The sequence below is a fragment of the Ceratotherium simum genome, chromosome 5 (assembly GCF_057802395.1).
Source record: "Ceratotherium simum simum isolate JZ-2026a chromosome 5, ASM5780239v1, whole genome shotgun sequence".
Lineage (NCBI taxonomy): Eukaryota > Metazoa > Chordata > Mammalia > Perissodactyla > Rhinocerotidae > Ceratotherium > Ceratotherium simum.
Window position 1 is genome coordinate 89,231,228 of NC_141904.1, and position 17,026 is coordinate 89,248,253.

A 17,026-nucleotide genomic window follows, 5' to 3' on the forward strand; every position below is an offset into this window, starting at 1 on the left:
ATAAGCCTTTACTGCTGCGGGAAAGATGAAATGGGGTAATGTGGTGAAGTCTGAGTAGAGGGATGCTCTGTGTCCAGAGTGATCGGGGAAGGAGGTGATGTCTGAGCTGGGACCAGAATGATGAAAAGGAAACAGGCAAGATGAGGGCTGGGGAAGAGAATTCTCAAGATGACGGTGTCGGGGGAAGAGGGAGAATCTCCCTCTGCCCTTTCTCTTAAGGTTCTTCTGGTTGGCCAAATAATCAACAAGACAGGTTAGCAGGAGAAAATAATACCAAGTTTAATAACATGTATACATGGGAGAAAGCAGGGACACTGCGTTTCTCCACACAATAGCAGAAATTCTCGTCTTAAATATCATTTTCAGCCAATGACAAAGGAGGATTTGGGGGTGGGGGGAGTCAGTTACAGGAGATTACCACTAAAGCACAGTAAACAAGAGTAAGGTTTATTATACAGCCCCAAGGCTTCATCTTCCACATTGATAAGTTACTAGAAATGAGCTCACCCCCCCTCTTTTTCTCAATACAGAGAGGGAGATACCTTTACAAATGGAGACTTCCCTTGTAAGTGATTGTCTGACAACTCCTCGCAGGGCCATGCAAAGAATGTGGCCAGAGAGACAGAACTCCCGATAAGATGAGCTTGTTGGTGCCTTTTCTATTGTAACCTCTATCCTAAATTATCTTTTATAACAGTCATGATAATAACCCCTTCCTAAAACAGATTTTTTGGTTTTAAATTCTTTAGGCAGTTTGGGAGGGGAAACTCAAATATTTTTCTTGAGCTCTCTGAGTCCTTATTGTCTTCAGCTCGAAATAATCCGCATACCAGAGTGGTGCTTCCTGGGGCAGCTTGCCCTGAGCACCATCAGTTCCCTCCTCTGAAACTTCCCTAGAAGTTTCACATATTAAAAGCTGAGCTGGTGACTGTGGAGAGAGAAATCGTGTTAGTACCCGGGTGATAAGAAGTCTGCAAAGAGAGAAAAGAACATAGATTAGAATGAGGATGAACAAGCAGAAAAGAACAAATCGGAGCACATTTCCCCACACTCCATTAAACCAGCCCCCCAATCCTGGAAATAAGTCAGTCCAATAAAATGTGTGAGCTTCGTTTATCTGATGAAAAATGTCAATCTTCTCTTTTAATAGATTTAAGTTAGATATTACTTGACCTGTTTGATTCACATAAAAGCAACATTTTTTTCCAATGATTGCGCATGCTCCTCTTTGCTGGGCAGTGAGTACGTCCAGAGCACGTCGATTTTGGAGCACCACAGATGCTAGGCTGTTAATCTCTGACTGGAGTATGTTTAAGGTTTGCATGGTGGTGTTGAACTCTTGTTCCATTACCATAGAGAGATTTAATATTGCTTTTTCCAACTCATAATCTCCAAAGCCGGGGAATAGGACTCTTAAGGCTGAAATGAACTTGGAGTTGTGATATACAAGTGGATTTTCCACGATTTCTTGACTGGCGTGTTTATGTGGCACAATCTTATGAACAAACGAACCCAAGTTTGTAATTTGGCTGGCATTTAAGGTGGAGTGTTTGGTGACAGAAGGAGCCAGGTATCCAAGTCCGCATCGTCCTGACCAATTAGGTGGGAATGCTTTATATACTTTATTGTCGCATAAAATGAAAAGACCAGTGCTGTTTAAAGACAAGGTTAGAATTGAGTCTGTAGTTCCTAGGATATGGACTACTTTATGATCTGTGCCACTTGCACTGTTACTACTTAAACATCTCCATTTCCCATGAGCTCTTGTCAGTCTGCAAGAACAGAACAGATTGCGGAATAGCTGGTACAGGAGACCTGCAGTCTGATTTTGGCAGCTATAAAGCCTGGTCTTGTCACTTGACCAGGTGAGTCCAGATTTTTTATCAAACCATATATAGTCTGTGGCATTGGGCAGCTTAACCATGAGGATAGCTGCGATACACCAAGTTGCACACGGGTGGCTCATAAGCCATCCAGAGCACTTGGTGATTTGGCAAATGTTTGTGCCAGAGGGAGTAGTGATAGAGTCACTTATAATTCTCTTGAGAGTTCTGAAGATGCCACCTGCAGAATCAAACCACAGAGTTTGACGGCAATATTGTCTCGGTATATCACCCAGGAAAGGTCCAGTGCCATGTTTACTTTCAATGCAGAGGGAAAAACTTTTACTTATTGTTTGTGTTTGGGCAAGGGACAGTCCTTGACCTTTTAAGTAATCTTTCTGGGGCCCAAGTGACTCACCAGGAGAAGAAGCAGAGTGAAGTTTCCCTTGTTGCGGATACCATACTCTGTTACTCGTCCATTTTCCGTACTTAGTCCACCAGGTGTTCACATCAGCAGGAACAAAGACGAGTTCAGGTTCTTTTGCACTATCTAGCTGTTGACATAACCAACAGTCAGATTGATTAGTTAACGTGGCTAGGGCTTGGTAAACTGGCACGAGGGGGTGTTTGGTCTGTGCCCGACCTGTTGAAAAGGAGAGGGTTAGTAAAAGCCAGACACAGATCGGAAAAGAGCCCATAGCGGAGACTTAGAGAGGGAAGAGGGACAGATAGAGACCAGCACTCTCCAGTCAGCTTTCTAATAAATGATTAAAATATATATATATATCCACTAATAGATTGTGTGTGCGAGTGTGTATATATATATATAGGGAATTTTAAAGCAACGGGGGGGGAAATGGGTCAAAGTAGGTTTTCTTGATCTGTGATCTTGGGAAAAGCTGTCTACTTCGTGATGTCGGCTGCTTCTGGGGCCTGTGTTTTGGCCCTCGAAATCTTTAATTTAAGGTCACCTGTGGGGATTATCTCCCAGTTGTCTTGAGAGCGATGTTCTGGGTCTATTTTGGCGTGGCTCGCATGGATCCAGGAAGATTTTTCCTTTATTTTGATGGCAGTGCATGTCGTCAGTAAGACTTCATAAGGTCCTTCTCAGCGAGGTGACAGTGCGTGTTTTCTTCTAAAGACCTTGATGTACAGCCGGTCTCCTGGTCGAAAGGGATGGCAAGGCTTGTCAGAAGGTGGGGGCCACGCCTCTTTTACCTGTTGACGATATGCTTCAAGTATACTAGTTAATTTTTGTATATAACAAGTCATAGCATCAAATTGTTCACTTAAGTTCCCATAATATTCATTTAATCCAGGAATTGAAGGTTTAGAGACACCAGTAGGCATTGGACGTCCAAAAACTATTTCAAAAGGAGTCAATCCATGCCTTCTATTTGGAGTATTTTGAATCTTCATAAGGGCCAAGGGCAGAGCTTCTGGCCATTTAAGTCCAGTTTCTTGACAGATTTTTCCTAGAGTTCTTTTTATATCTAGATTTTTACGTTCCACTTGCCCTGATGACTGAGGGTGATATGGGGTATGAAATTTTAATGAATACCCCAGAGTTTTTGCAAGCAAGTGGTTTATCTCTGCTGTAAAATGAGTTCCTTGGTCTGATTCAATCCATAAAGGAATGCCAAAACGAGGAATAACTTCAGTTATTAATTTTTTTACCACTGTTGTGGCATCTGCATGTCTGGTCGGATAGCATTCAGTCCATCCACTAAACATGCAGACAATAAGCAAACAGTGAGAGTAACCTAAAGCTGAAGGCAAGTCTATAAAATCCATTTGGAGTGCCGCAAAAGGCAGCGTGAGCCTGGGAGGACTTCCTGGATCACACTGATTTCTCCCAGAGACTTGGTAAGATTTGCAAGTTGTGCACTGGGAGGTGATTTGGTCAGAAATTTTATGGATGCCAGGGCAAAACCAATTGTCTTTCAGTTCCTTAACTATCCCCCGTTTGCACATATGTCCCGTTTGGTGGGAGATAAGTGCAAGCCAAAAAGTCAAAAGAAAAGGAGCTACTGGAAGTCCATTTGGTCCAATGTATAATCCATCTGATAATTGTTTGGCACCCTTTTGTATCCAATTGTCTTTTTCAGATTGTGGGCCATTTGCCTGATAGTTAATAACATCAGTCAGGGATAAAGGCAGGTTTAAAAGTTGGGTGGAAAACGGATAAGGGGGTCCATAGTGAGCTGCATGTTTAGCAGCTCTGTCAGCCCTGTCATTCCTTAAAGATATGACATCAGTCTCTTTAGTATGGGCTGAACAATGAACAATGGCAATTTTTGAAGGAAGGTGAATAGCTTGTAATAAGGCTGCAATTAAGTGTCCATTAGCAATAGGAGTTCCTGCAGAAGTTAAGAATCCACGGGATTTCCAAATTGTGCCAACAGCATGGCAGACTCCAAAAGCATATTTGGAGTCTGTGTAAATAGTGGTAGGTTTTTTTTTTGCTAATGTGCAGGCCCTAGTAAGAGCTATGAGTTCAGCAGCTTGGGCTGATTTTATGGTGGGCAAAGAATAAGCTTTAAGAGTTTCATGTGGGGAAACTATGGCATAACCAGTTATTATGCTTCCCCGGGAATTTCGTTTACAGGAGCCGTCACAAAACAGAAGTAAGTCTGGATTGTCTAAAGGGATATCTGAAAGATCTTCTCGTGGCTTTGATACCATTTTTATAGTTGCAAGGCAATCATGTGGTATGGAGTGGGGCTCTCCATCATCAGGAAGGGGCAGTAAAGTAGCTGGATTTAAAGTGTTGCAACGATGTAAGATGATGGAAGGGTTAGTTAAAAGAGCCTGTTCATAGGTGGTCTGTCGCCGTGTAGAGAGGTGTTGCGTCTTATGAACTTGCAAAATAGTTGATACCGAATGTGGGACATAGAGGTGAATGGGAGAGCCTAATGTAAGAGTACTGGCCTTATCAATCAGGGTGGCAGCTGTAGCCACCGCACGTAAGCATGGGGGCATGCCTGATGCCACAGGGTCCAGTTGGCATGAGAAATATGCTATAGGACGTATTTGAGAGGCAAAAGATTGCCCTAGAATGCCTGCAGCAATTTCATTATTTTCATGACAGTATAGATGAAAAGGCTTGTCAAAATTAGGTAAGCCAAGAGCCGGAGGAATGGACAAAGCTATTTTTAAGGCCTCAAAGGAGTTTAATGACTCTGAGGGCCAGGAAATAGGCTCTGGGACAATATCTGGGAGAAGAGAATACAGAGGTTTAGCAAGGGCTGTAAAATTAGGAATCCATTGGCGGCAGTAACCAGCAGCTCCTAGAAATTTACGTAGCTGTTTCTTTGTTTTGGGGAGAGGGATGGATAGAATTGACTCAAGGCGTTTGGGGGTTAGCTTTTGAATGCCTTGAGATATCTCATGTCCTAAGTAGGTAACAGTCATTTGCACCCACTGAAGTTTAGACCTGGAGGCTTTATGGCCTCATTCAGCTAGGGCTTTCAAGAGAATGAGAGAATCTGTAAGAGCCCCCTGCTTAGTTGGATTACAGAGTAAAAGGTCATCAACATATTGAACAAGAGTGGAGCCTTGAGTAAAGACTACAGAATCCAAGTCAGCTTTAAGGACCTGGGAAAATATTGAGGGGGACTCACAATATCCCTGAGGTATTCGAGTCCATGTTAATTGTCTCCCTTTAAATGTAAATGCGAAAAGAAATTGTGAGTCAGGGTGTAATGGGATTGAAAAGAAAGCTGAGCAGAGGTCAACTACTGTAAAGCAGGCTGTATCAGCAGGTATTGAGGTCAGGATGACAGCTGGATTAGGGACCACAGGATGCCGAGGAATTACAAAAGAGTGTATGGCTCTGAGGTCTTGTACAAATCTATAGATTTGGTTTCCGTCTGAGTCAAATTTGCCTTCTTTTTTTACTGGCAAGATTGGCGTGTTACAGGGCGAGGAAGTAAAAACGAGTACACCCTGTTGCAAAAGGGAGTCTATTGTGGGTTCAATTCCTCGCTCGGCATCTCTGGAGAGCGGGTATTGGGCTACTGATGGAAACGGTTTATTTTTTTTCCAAGTAACGTGTACGGGCTCAGCACTAAGCAACAATCCTACCTCATTTGCATGTGTAGCCCAAAGACTGGTTGGGACATTCTTTAAAGACTCATCTTCCTCAGAAGGATTTAAATCAGGACAAGTTTCCATCATGGAAAGTAGGAGACTTGGGGCTTGGTCAGAAGGTAAGGAGATAAAAACTCCTCTTTTATTACAATTTATAGTGGCATTAAATTTACATAGCAAATCTCGGCCAAAGAGGTTTGCTGGTGAACAATCAGAAACTAAAAAGGCATGATGAGTGTTAAGGGGGCCTAAAGATATTGGAGTGGGCTTAGATATGGGCAGTGAAATAGGCTGTCCAGAGACTCCAACAGCTTGAATAGAATCAGAGGTAACAGGTAGAGATATATCCTTTGAACGGATAGTAGAGAATGTCGCACCAGTGTCAATTAAGAAATCCAGTTCCCGATCCTCTATTTTAAGCTTAACTGTAGGCTCAGGGGTGCGACTGAGGATCGGCTGACCCCATCATTTGAGGGAGAACTGTCCCTCAGGTGGAGAAAAATGAGCCTTTTGGTGGTGCTGGGGCCAAGCGGGAACATTTTTTAAACTTTCCCTTCTCTTAAGAGCGGGACATGCCCTTTTCCAATGCCCTGGTTTCTTGCAATACCTACAATTGTCGTCCGAAGGCAAATAGGGAGACCTCTGAGTGGGCTTTAGTTTACTTTCAGGGTTGAATCTTTGCTTTTCAAAAGATTCAATTTGCAAAGCAAGAAGAGTTGTCTTTAACTCTTTTTTTTTCTTGCTTTTTTGTTGACAATTTTCAAAGAATTGTGTAGCAGCCTCTATTATTACACTTAATGGTTACCCTGACCAACCAACCACACTGCTTTGAATTTGTTTTTTTATATCAGGAAGAAAATTCCCAACTAAAGCAGAAATTAAGAGATTCTTATGTTCTGGGGCTTCCGGATTTAATGCAGTGTGTCTTTGGAAAGTCTGAATAAACCGCTCAACAAAAGCTTTAGGATGTTCTCCCTCGTTCTGAGTGCATAATTTAATTTTTGACCAATTTACTTTAGGAGGAAACGCCTCTAGAATCACTCCTATTAAACCTTGAATATCAGCCTCTAGCTGTGCCACTTCCTGGTCATCTGCAGGAGGGCCTGGGAGAGGGTCTGGCCATCTATTTCCTCTATGAGGGGGGTTCTCTCCAGGGGGTCGTCTGGCCTGTCTGATAACTACAGTGTAGTCATGGGATGGAAGAACTCCCCTTAGCAGCCAGTCAAGGTCTCGGTAGGTGGGGCTATGAATAGCCACTAATCTTTCTAATTTTTTTCTAAATTTAGTAGGGTCTTCTGACAATGGAGGCAGGAGAGTTTTATAATTTAATAGATCAGCTGCTGTCCAGGGGACATGAATTCTCTGCAGTGGAGGTCCAGGATACATCCGCAATGGACACTGCATAGGAATGTCTGAAGCTGGCAGAGCCTGATTACAGAGCCCTGGAAAGTAGGAGGAGTTGTAAGACACAGCAAAACGAACTTTTCTGCCTTTTCTGGGTGTTTCCACTAAATTTACTTCTTGGTTTTCAGCATTTATACAAGTAACCTGTATGTCCCTTGCTTGGCGGTCAGGCCTAAGCGCCCCCTGTAAGTCTTCAACAGTGAGAGAAGTTAAAACAGGCAGCGGAATGCCCTTCGGAGATGTTGGAGTCCTGGGGCTTAAGGGAACTGGCTGAGGAGGTGGCTGAGGAGCTAAGTCTTGAGGGGGAGGATTTGGGCCAGGGGCCCAGAGATCCAAAAGATCTTCTGGGGAGTCAGGGACAGGGAGTTGGGGATATAAGGGAGCGTAGGAGGGAGGAGGAAGGGAATTTTCAGTAACTTTGACTTTCAATCTTTGTTCTAACTCTGACTTTTGTTTTTTTACTTTATTAAGAGATTCCCTAAGGCTAGCCGTTATACTTTTCTGGGTTTTCTTTTCAATTTGATCTTCCCATAAATACCAATAGGGCAGCTGTTTGGGATGAGAGCTCTCTAAAATATTTTTCAAATATAGAAGTTTTTCCAATTCAAAGGATCCATCGTCTGGCCATTGACGAGTAGGATCTTCATTTGTATATTTATTCCAATAGTGACTCAATCCAATAAGCCTTTTTAAGGAAAGACCCAGAGGTAACTTTCTACGCTTAGAATAAATCTTTACCATGGACGCAAGAGGCGTCCCTGGTGAGGGCGCAGATGATGTAGCCCCCATGATCCACAGAATTCACTCCCAAAGATATTCAGAGACAGTAAAGACCTTCGTTGCACAGGCGGTAAGGATGGTGTCTCCGGTCTCCCACAATAGTGTGGGATGCCTCCAGTCACAGACCCGCTAATCTGTGACACCGGGCAGGCGATACTGGAATGGGATTTTTCCAGCACTAACAAGCAACGAAGGTAAAGACGACAAAAGCCCTTATGGACTGGGCCTTTTATGACAAACTCCCCTGAGAGCTTGGCACAGCCGGACAAAGAGACAGTTCGGAACCCCAGTCTACTCGACTGGCCACCAAGGTGCACCCCGGTAAATGCACCTTCCGTATGGTGGAGACCAAGGAGAATATTCTCACTGGTCACAAAGCCAAGTTTTCTCAGGACACAGAACAAGACAGAAGGAAAAACCTCATCCGGTTTTTTTTTTTTTTTTTTTTTTTTTCTCTGTGCACAGTGACAGCTTTAGCCACGCCTTAGGTCTCTTGGAGCCAGAATAATACCTAGCGGGGGAGGTGCCGCGGGGTCCGGGACTGTGTGCTTTACAGAGTACCTCGTCGTTGCACGGACATTTTCTTGCAGTTGGCGGGGGACCTGTGTCATCTACCCCGTTCCGTGACCCAACTTATCCTGACACGGGAGTCTTCTGAAAGTGGCGAGCGCCCTAATGGCTCTTAACTGCTCGACCCGCGCCCACCAAATTTGCGGCCTTTTTGGCTTCCAAGATGCCCTTGGCAATGACCTTCACTTCATGTGCATAATAACCCACAGCAAAGTTTGTAGACGCCGGTCTGGTGAGACCCGCAAACTCACCAGTCTGTGGGGCCGGCCCGGACAGCAGGCTTATAGGGCCTATGCCTGCGTCCTACCCTATGGTAGTTCCTTCTTATGACAAAAGACACAGACAAAAGAGAAAAACAGAGACTATCTCTGGGAGGAAAAGGGATCAAGATCAAAAACCAAGAGTACTCTACCAAATTTAAACCAAGAGTCACTAAAAGCCCAAGAAACTAGTTTCCCAAATATTTTCTCCTGCCAATCTAAATTTAGAAAGAGAAAAAATTCTCACCACTTCCTTCCACCGGACTCCGCAGATAGAGATTCCGGGAGGCTGACGTGGTAAGAAGTCTTACCTTTTGCCGGCTTTCGTCAGGCGTTCCCATATCTCATCATCTGCAGTAGTCCAGGGAGAAGGCAGGTCTTCCAGCCAGAGCAGGCAACTTACCAGCCAGTGCTTCTCCTGCCTGGCTCGCCAAAACTGTCGGGGGAAGAGGGAGAATCTCCCTCTGCCCTTTCCCTTAAGGTTCTTCTGGTTGGCCAAATAATCAACAAGACAGGTTAGCAGGAGAAAATAATACCAAGTTTAATAACATGTATACATGGGAGAAAGCAGGGACACTGCGTTTCTCCACATAATAGCAGAAATTCTCGTCTTAAATATCATTTTCAGCCAATGACAAAGGAGGATTTGGGGGTGGGGGGAGTCAGTTACAGGAGATTACCACTAAAGCACAGTAAACAAGAGTAAGGTTTATTATACAGCCCCAAGGCCTCATCTTCCACATTGATAAGTTACTAGAAATGAGCTCACCCCCCCCTTTTCCCAATACAGAGAGGGAGATACATTTACAAATGGAGACTTCCCTTGTAAATGATTGTCTGACAACTCCTCGCAGGGCCATACAAAGAATGTGGCCAGAGAGACAGAACTCCCGATAAGATGGGCTTGTTGGTGCCTTTTCTATTGTAACCTCTATCCTAAATTATCTTTTATAACAGTCATGATAATAACCCCTTCCTAAAACAGATTTTTTGGTTTTAAATTCTTTAGGCAGTTTGAGAGGGGAAACTCAAATATTTTTCTTGAGCTCTCTGAGTCCTTATTGTCTTCAGCTCGAAATAATCCACATACCAGAGTAGTGCTTCCTGGGGCAGCTTGCCCTGAGCACCATCAACGGGCACAGAGGTCCTTTGCAAACTGTGAAAGGTGGCCCCAAATGCCCATAGTTGTCTTCTGGGGCAGCCGAAGGACCACATGACCAAGAGGAAGTCCAAAGCCAGGGTTCTAATTTTGGGGTACGGCCCTCAGCTGTCCCATGTTCTCCTCTGTGAAATGGAAAAACAGATTGCAGAATGCAGTCTCAACTCAAAGTTGAGGAAACGATTGATACTCAGAGGTTACAGTAACCTGGGAAGGTCCCACATCTTAGAACCCAAATGTGGCGGATCTTTTGCAAAAATGATCCCAATCCTCCACCTGTCTCAAAATCTGTAACTTTTAAAAAGAATTTGGTAAAATACACATAGCATAAAGTTTACCATCTTAACTGTTTTTAATTTTGCAATTCAGTAGTGTTAAATACCTTCACATTGTTGTGCCACCAATCTCCAGAACGCTTCATCTTGCAAAACTGAAACTCTGTTTCACTAAACAACACCTCCCCATTCCCCCACAAAAGCCTTCAACAACCCCCATTCTACTTTCTGTCTCTAGGAATCTGACTGCTCTAGGGACCTCATGTAAGTGGAATCATACAGTATTTGTCCTTTTGTGTAGGGCTTATTACACTTTGCATAATGCTCTCAAGGTTCATCCATGTTGTAGCAGGGGTCAGAATTTTCTTATGTTTTAAGGCTGAATAATATTCCTTTGTATGTATAGACCGCATATTGTTCTATACCAATTCACCCATTGATGAACATTTGGTTGCTTCCTCTCTTGGCTATTGTGACTAATGCTGCTATGAACATGGGTGTGCAAATATCTCTTTGAGACCCTGCTTTCAATTGTTTTGGGTCTATACCCAGAAGTGGATTGCTGGGTCATATGATAATTCTATGTTTACCCTTCTGAGGAAACCTCATACTGTTTTCCACAGCGGCTACACCATTTTACATTCCCATTAACAGTGCACAAGGGTTCCAGTGTCTCCACATGCTCACCTACACTTGTTTTCTGTTGTTTTGACAGTAGCCATAATAATACGTGTGCGGTGGTATCTCATCGTGGTTTTGATATGCATTTTCCTAATATCCATGCCTCTTGCAGTGTGAGGTGGCAGATCTTCCCTTCAAGTCTGTGGTGATTTATGTCTTGCTTTGGTCATTAGAATGTGCCTGGAGTGAGGCTGTGCCAGTCACAAGCCTAGGCCTAAAGAGGCCCTGCACACGTCTGCTCTCTCGCTGGAACCTGCCTGGCTGCCATGTGAACAAGTCCAGGCTGTCTGCTGGAGAATGAGAGACACGAGGCCCCATTACTCCCATCGTCCCAGCCGAGAGCCGGCCAACTGTCAGACATGGGCACGAGGCCATCCTAGGCCAGCCAGCCCAGCTGAGCTGCCGGTTGACTGCGAGCGAGAGTCCAGCCAGGATCAGCCAAGCCTGACTCAAAGCAGAACCACCCAGCTGACATGTAGAGTCATGAGCAATAAGAAATGATTGTTTTTTAACCCCCTAAGTTTGGGCATGGCTTGTTATGAAACACTTGCTCACTGATGCTCTGGTGTCCCAGCTCCTGCTCCAGGGTTTTGTTCCCCACATGCCATGGACCCTCCTAATCTAGGACAGAGCAGGTGGAACTCTCACCTAATTTCTGGAAGAAAGCAGACCAACTCTTTACCTGGCATCTAGGACACAGAGGTGGAATGACTCTCTTGGAATCTTAATCTTAATTACTGCTCTTACTGGGATGCCTTTGGTCCAGTCCTCATGTGGGCCTGGAGACCCTCTGACACTTGTCACGTGCTAATCTTCCCTTTCTCCCCAGGAGGCAGATGGACATTAACTAAGCGTGACTGAGGTCCATGCCAACCTCTGTGTGCCCCCTTCCCAGAAGATGGATGAAAGCAAGGAAGGAGAACTCGGAAGGCCGGCACCATCCCCTTGGAGGTTCTTCTTCCAGTTTTGAGACTCCACAGGGGCTGGAGGAATCTTTACTATTAAAATGCTCTCCAGGTGGATCCAAGGTGCAGCCAGGTCTGAGAACAGGGGCAGAAGGCCGGGGGGTGTGAAAAGGCTCAAGCAGGTGAGGCACCGGCTCAGATCTGCATTTTAGGAAGATGCCCCTGGCAGGTGTCAGAGGGTCTCCAGGCCCACACGAGGCTGAGCACTGCTGAGCCCTTGGCTAACAGGGTTCCCACCCCTCACCGTCTTCCCGCGTGGAGTCAGGCCTTGCCCCGACTGTCTCCCACCAGCCCTTGGCACATTCTGCAGTAATTGTCCACTCATACGCCAGCTCATCCACCTGCCCAGAGGCTCTGGGAGGGGTCCCAGCAGCTAGCACAGGGCCTAGGACAGGTGGCATGGTGACAGTGAGCACAAACCCAACCCTCCCATCAGACTTCCAGGGCTGGATGCCCTTACCTGCCTTACCACCTTGCAAACCTTCAGCAGGTGGTCCAGTGGTTCTGCATTTGTGTTTCCTCATTTATCAAGTGGGAATAATAATGGGACCCACTTCACGGGCATTGTGAGGGTTCCGCGACGGCTGCATACAGGAAGCAATAAATTGGAGCACATTGGGCATCTAAATGTGTTTAATTGATTCATTATGAAAATAAAATTTGAAATGTAAAAAATGTTATTTTAATTCAGGTATAACACACAGATCTCAAATATACATGCATGTGTTCATTTGCACAAACAAGTGATGCGGGCCCGGATGTCAGTTCCCCCACACTAGCCCCAGCACATATGGGGTTAAAACCAAAAGCATCTCCCCCCTTTCCCAGCTTCTTTAGTTACGTTGGTATGTAAATATCAGTTTCTTTCACCTTTGTATACCTGAGCTTCACAATGCGGAAACTAGCATTGAGATTAGAGCGCTGACCTCCCCCTGGCACAAAGCACAGAGAAGTTACAAATTGTTAAAACCCAGGTGGCCTCACACTGAAGTCTTCGCTAATTTCGGGTTCTTGAAGTTTACTGCAGGAAAATGGATGTGCAGAGAATATCAAGAAACTAAAGTTTCCCAGACCCCAACCCCTCCTCCTGGCGCCAGCACCCACCATCCATCACGGAAGCAGACAACGAAGGACACTCATCTGCAGATTCCCTTATCTCACCACCCCTCCCTGCATGTAGTCGCATTCCTCACAGCCTTTAGAACCCTTGCCTCTGTCTTTCAGGGAGACAGCTCTAAATGCTTACCCCCGTGTCCTGGCTGACATCACCCGAAATACACCTCTTTCCTCGCCACAAGCCTGGCGTTCCAGTCACTGGCCCCTCCTGTGCAGCAGGTAAACAAACCTGTGTCTGTGTTTGGTAACACAGGTGTCACACCTGTCCATCAGCTCAGAAATTGGTTACCCTTTTCCAATTAATTTCCCTCCCCACTAGAGACCACCGCTGCTCTGATTTCTAACAGGATAGATTGATCTTGCCTGTTCTTGAAATTTGAGTAAAGGGAATCATACAGTACACATTGTTTTTGTGTCGGCTTCTTTCATGCAACATTATGTCTGTGGGATTCCTTTGCATCTTCTCGTTTATCAGCAGTTTCTTCCTTTTTATTGCTGACTGGTACTCCATTTTCTGAATACACAGTTTATTTATGATTTTTGTTGGACATTGGGTTACTTCCAGTTTGGAACCATTATGATTAAGGTTCCTTTGAACATTTGTGTACAAGATTTTTTTTTGTGGATGCGTCATTTTACATGGGTGAGTACCTAGCAGTGGAATTGCTGGTCATAGAGCTTGTTGCATTTTATCAGAAACTGTGAAACGGCTCTGGGAAGCAGAGCTCTCTGGTGCCACTTCATGCTCACACATGCAGCGTGTGCGAGTCCCCGTTGTTCCACAACGCGGGCACAGTTTGGCTCACCTTCTTTTTCATTTCAGCTGTTCTAGTGTGTGGGAAATGGTGTCTGCGTGTGGTATTACTTTGCATTTCTCTGATGACTAATGATGGTGGGCACTGTTTCATGGTCCTATTGGCCAATCTATATCTTCTTTTATGAAGTGTCTGTTCATTTTTACCCACCTTTTTTTTTTGTCAGACTGTCTTTTCAGTATTAATTTGTTGGAGGTTTTTAATATATTCTGGAAACTTTTCCCTTTCAGATATAAGTATTGTGAATATTTTTCTCTCAGTTTATGTCTTGCTGATTCTTTATTTTTTTCACTTTTAAAAACAGTTTTGAGGGCCGGCCCGTGGCATAGCGGTTAAGTGCGTGTGCTCCGCTGCTGGCGGCCCAGGTTTGGATCCCGGGTGCACACCGAGGCACTGCTTGTCAGGTCATACTGAGGCGGCAACCCATATAAAGTGGAGGAAGATGGGCACAGATGTTAGCCCAGGCCCAGTCTTCCTCAGCAAAAAGATGAAGATTGGCATGGATGTTAGCTCAGGGCTGATCTTCCTCACAAAAAAAAACAAAAACAAAAAAACTGCTTTGGGGTGTAACTGACAAAAAATAAACTGCACATATTTTAAGTGTATAATTTGATAAATTTTGACATATATACTCTGTGAAAACCAATACCACAATCAAGAGAGTGACCATATCCATCACCCCCAAAAGTTTCCTGGTGCCCCTCTGTGATTCCTCCCTCTTGCACCCTCATCTCCTATCACCCATCCCCAAATATCCACTGATCTGCTTTGTGTTACTGTAGATGAGTTTGCATTGTCTAGATTTTTGTATACATCATACTGTATTACTCTTTTTATGTCTGGCCCCTTTGCTGAGCACAATTATTTTGAAATTCATCCATGTTAAAGCGTGCATCAATACCTCATTCATTTTTATTGCTGAGATGTATTCCACTGTATGGATATACCAGTTTCTTTATTCACTCATCTCTTGGTGGACACTTGGACTGTTTTCAGTTTGGGGCTATATCAACCAAAGCCACTATGAACATTTGTATACTAGTCTCTGTGGGACAAATGCTTTCATTTCTCTGGGTAAATACCTAGGAGTGAGATTGCCAGATCATATAGTAGGTATACGTTTAACTTGTAAAAAAAAAACTGCCAAACTGATTTCCAAAATGGTCGTACCATTTCACATACCCACCAGCACAGTATGAGGATTACAGTCCACCACATCCTCAACATTTGGTATGGCAGTCTGTCCTTCTAGCCATTCTAAGAGGTTGGTAATGGTATCTCACTGTGGTTTTAATTTGCATTTCTTTTTTTTTTTTCTTTGTAAGGAAGATCAGCCGTGAGCTAACATCCATGCCAATCCTCTTTTTGCAGAGGAAGACTGGCCCTGGGCTAACATTCATGCCCATCTTCCTCCACTTTATATGGGACACCGCCACAGCATGGCTGGCCTGACAAGCGGTGCGTCCGTGCGCACCCGGGATCCAAAGCCTGGCCACCAGCAGCGGAGCACGCGCACTTAACCGCTAAGCCACGGGGCCAGCCCCCTGCATTTCTTTAATGACTAAAGATGTTGAGTATCTCTTCATGTACTTATTTGCCATCCTTTTTTTGCCTGTGTATCTTTGGTAAAATATCTATTCAACTCTATTTTGTATTTTTAAAAAATTGTTTCCTTATTGAGTTTTGAGAGTTCTTTATGTCTTCTGAATACAAGTCCTTTATCAGATGTATGGTTTGCAAATATCTTCTAGTCTGTGGCTTGTCTTTTCATTCTCTTAGCAGTGTCTTCAAAGAGCAGACATTTTAAATTTTGCTGAAGTCCATTTTATCCATTTTTTCTTGTATGGTTTTGTTACTTAGAAATCTCTGACTGCCCTAAGGTCATAAAGATATTCTCCTGTGTTTTCTTCTAGAAGATTACGGTTCCAGCTATGATGTATGTCAGATTATTGTTTATGTATGATTTGATTATCTAATTGCTATGGCACCACTGATTCATTACAAAGCTTTCACTTCCCACTTGAATTACTTTAGCATCTTTGTAAAAAATCAGTTGGCTATATATGTGAAGGTCAGTGTCTGGACTCCGTTTTGTTCCATAGATCTATTTGTCTGTTCTCACATCAATACCATAAAAGCTTGATACTACAGCTTTATAATGAATCTTGAAATAAAAAACTATAAGTCCTCCGAATTTGTTGTTTTTCAAAATCATTTTGGCTCTTCTAGAGCCTTTGCATTTTCATATAAATTTTGGGATCAGTTTGTCAGTTTCTACTAAACAGCCTGCTGGGTTTTTTCTTGGATTTGTGTTGAAATTACAGGTAAATCTGGGGACAATGGACATCTTAAAATTTTTTAATCCTCCAATCCATGAACATAGAGTATCTGCTCATTTATTTAAATCTTCTTTAATTTCTCTGAGCATCATTTTGTAGTTTTCAACGTAGACCTCATATACTTATTTCATTAAATTTATTTCTAAATATTTAATGTTTTTGATGCTATTACAAATGACGTCCTTTTACATTTTTTTCCAATTGCTTGTTGCTAGTATATGTAAACACAAGTTTTGTATATTGATCTTATATGCTGCAACCTTTGCAAAATTCATTTATTAGTTTTTGTTGTTTTTTTTTGTGTTTGTTTTTATAAGATTCTCTGTTTTCTATATATAGGATTATGTTGCCTGTGAATAGCAACAGCTGTATTTCTTCCTTCAAATATGTATTCTTCTTTTTTTCTTACCTTGCTGCACTGGCTAGAATTTCCAGCACGATGTTGAATACAAGTGGTGAGATTAGACATCCTTGCCTTGTTGCTGATATGAAGGAAAGCTTTCCATGGTTCACTATTAAGCATGTTGTTAACTATCTGTATTTCACAGATGCACTTTATTAGACTGAAGAAGTTCCCTTTTCTTCCTACTTCGTTGAAAGCTGTTATCATGAATGAGTGCTGAATGTTCTTAAATTCTTTTTCTGTCTTAATGAGATAGTTATATGATTTTCCTCTTTAATCTCATTAATGTGATGATATATATTGAGTTTTGAATGTTAAACCAAACTTAGATTCCTGGGATAAGC